Source organism: Pelobates fuscus, chromosome 6 (assembly GCF_036172605.1).
Source record: "Pelobates fuscus isolate aPelFus1 chromosome 6, aPelFus1.pri, whole genome shotgun sequence".
NCBI lineage: Eukaryota > Metazoa > Chordata > Amphibia > Anura > Pelobatidae > Pelobates > Pelobates fuscus.
Window position 1 is genome coordinate 231,676,148 of NC_086322.1, and position 3,673 is coordinate 231,679,820.

Genomic DNA, 3,673 nt, shown 5'->3' on the forward strand with positions numbered 1-3,673 from the left:
ACATAGTTTATCATTATTTTGTTTTATTTTTTTGCATTTAAACTTTTTTTTTTTTACTCTTATGTATGATCCAATAACAAGCAGGGTTATTCAGCAATGTGCGAACTGACGTGAATTGAAAGTGAATTTCAAATTTAGGACCAAAACACAATTAGAAACATTCTCCAACTTATGCTTCCAGTTTGGGTACCTTGACTTAAAATTTGAAACTGCCTTTAAATAGTGATGTCCCGAACTGTTCGCCAGGAACCGTTCGCTGGCGAACATGGCTTGTTCGTGGCGAACGCGGCGGGCGAACATATGCGATGGTCGGTCCGCCCCCTATTCGTCATGGAGGTGGGAGGGTCTGGGAGGGAGGGTCTGCTGCTGATTGGCTGGAATGTGTCTGCTGACTGTGAGGTACAGGGTCAAAGTTTACTCAATGATGACGAATAGGGGGCGGACCGACCATCGCATATGTTCGCCCGCCACGTTCGCCACGAACAAGCTATGTTCGCCGGCGAACGTTTCCTGGCGAACAGTTCGGGACATCACTACCTTTAAATTATTGATGATTCTTTCTTTAGTGAACAACCCCCAAATATCTTCTAATCCTTGCTTTTCTTGAAAAAGATTGGTATTAGCATACCTTGCAACAATCGTAATTAGGGTATCGGGGCATGGTTGGCGGGGCCGTGAGGGATGCGTCCAAATGGGAGCGCCCTTCCACACCCACCCACTGAAAGCCTGCCTGGTCAGCCCCCACCCGTCAGGACCATGCAGGGTGTGCTCTGCTGCCTGTGGATAGTGCCCTGGTGTCCCCATGCAGAACACCAAGGTACTAAAGCGAAACAGCCAAACAGGACCTCAAAAGCCAGATTGTTGGGAGTTCTGTATTAGAATAATCTAGTTAGTGCAGCTGAGATACAGGCAAATGGTTATTCAAAGTAGATTTACATTTTCAGGCTATAATAGTCAACCTGAAAACATAGATGATTGAAATTATTTTTATATGTTGGCTTAAAATTTAAAATTCACTTTAAATGCAACAAAAATCACACTTTAGTTAATAACCCTGAATGTGAAGAGACAAGTGAAGCATGTGAACGAGAGACCCATAAGGATTGCTAAACTCTACATTCATGAAGACTGAACCAGAGATTGTTGCTAAACTCTGTACAGGTTTGGAAAGATCACTCATGTTTGAAAAGCTATGTACAAGTAAAACAAAATACTATTTAGTCTTGCTAAATTCTGTTCATCTGAAAAATGGACTAATATGTCTATTCATTAAACTGGGAAGGATTCAAAAGGGAAATGCAAATTCACGCCAGAAATCAGCACTTTTACAATTAAGTGATGAAAGACCTCCCTGGATGTCAATCAGATAGCAAAGAAGGCTTTCTTCCTCCTTCCGTTAGCTCCCTTGAGCTAACAGAAATGGCAGGCGCGTTCTACTTTAACGCGCCTACCTTTTCCCCCATTCCTCTTCACAGGCCTGCATTCTTCCTAACTGATGTCGGTTATTTCTCCGTGTACAGACTAACAGCCTCTTCCAAGCAAAAGAGGAGAGTTTGCAAAGAATGCAGTTATAAGAACTACAACTTTTGAAAGCTCTTTTTAGGTATACCCCCAATGACAAACAAAATGCACGCATGTTTTCATCAGGGCATATCTACTAAATATTGATTACCACCTCCCATTTTTGGCGTGGAGTGTTTTTGTCTTATTCTCAAATGGCAGACAAATGCGAAGAGCATCTTTCTTGCAAAGACTTCTCATTGAGCTGCATTGGAAAGTCTGTGATTGGACAGTTACAGAAAGTCTTGGCTGGCGAAGAAGGGGAGGGCTTGCAGAGGCTGCAGACAAGAGAGCTGCAGCTTTTAAAAACAGTTTTTAGATATGAATGCAATTAAATAATGCATATGTAAATGCATATTTTCATTGGGTTATATCTACTAAATAGTGATTTTATTAACTTTATTTTATATTCTTGTTTCTGGGCAGTGAAGTGTCACTTTAATGTTCTACATTCCCCAATGTATTGAATATACTCAAGGTATGTAAAAGCTCCCCATGGGAGTCACATTGCATTTATAGCATATAAACAATTGGTCTGGAATCCTACATGCCAGTCTGTTAAACACTTAATTCACACGCATATTATTATTTTAAGCCATGCAAACAAAATGTATGGCTTTACACTTTTACTTTGATTTGCTAAGACTAAAATGCACAGGGTTATTCACTAAACTGTGTATTGTTAGCCTCTCTCTGGAGATTTGCACATTTTAAACCAACCTGGAAACACAATGGACTTCGAGAAATCTTACAATTCTGCTATTTTGGTCTACGATGTGCAATTTCCTAGTGAGTTCCAGGCAATTCGTGGCTTAATAAGAAACCCTGTCAGTGTCTTCAGAGAATCACAGTAGCGTAAACACATAAAGTGCCCCACGATACACTGATACCACATTATCACAAACACGTCACAGGCTGAAGAATTTCTAGTTTCCTTGATCCAAAAAAAGTCATTTATAAAACAGGAAAAGGGCGTCTCACTGTATTAACTCTTCCTGTGCCTCAATCTCCCTGCCCCGGACAGAGGGTTTCCTGTGTCACACACAATAAGTGCCAAGAAGGAATAAACATATGTGTTGGTTGCTCCAGCATGCTGCTGTTGTGACTCAATGGTATTCACTAAACCATGACTTAGCCAGAGTAGAGTTAATTTTAAGGTTATAATTATAAATCACAAAAAAAATCTTAGTCTTCCTCCGGGAACCTTGTTGTAGCTTGTGCCTACTGGATCTCCAAAGAAAATGACATTTACAGTTCCCCCTAAGTGACAACCCGGAGAAGTCACTTTGAACACAGGGTTCAACCAATCATCCACTCAAGTCTGTGAGGACTCGACATGTGGTAAAGTAGAACTTGTCCGCGAAGAAGCAGATACAGACCAGAGCATACTCTTATTGGTTATTCACTACTAAAGAATGGATTTATGGGAACTCAAAGTGAATTCCAAATTTCACACCAAATAGTCTCCAAATCAGTTGTGTTCCAATTCCATGTAGCTTATTTTGGCCTACAATTCTAGTGCACCTTTTCACCTTTGGTGAAAAATCTTGAAGATGCAGTTATTTTAACCTGTAATTAATTTCAGCGCTCAGTCTCAGCATCTGAGTTCATAAATTGCTGGGTTTAATGACTTCATCGCCAGGTCGCTTGGCAAAATACAGAGTTAGGATGATGAATGGTTTTTATGTTAGCTGCAATGAAAGCAGAGATGCCATATGAAAACAACCATTTATCATGGTGACTAATCAAAACTGTTAAGACTGCTTTCAAGGAAACAAAGAAAATAAAGCAGTCTAGTTATTATCGGTGTGCAAGACCAATATCCACCTTGGGACAGCTTCTGACAATTCAGTCTAACTTTTACGTCTACTGGTAATGTACAGCCATAGTTTTTCCATAGTACATATAAGTAATAGTTAGGACCCCTAATATTGGAAGCTCTGGTCAAGTGGAACTCTTAGAGGGTTATTCCAAGCACAATTTGAAGTGGTTATGGTGCCTGGAATCTGTATGTGCAGTATCTTGCTTTAAAACTCTGGGCAGAGTTTAACCTCCTCCCGCTCCATTGCCAGCAGTGTAACTCCACCTTTGGCAGTCACTAGCCAGCCTTCTA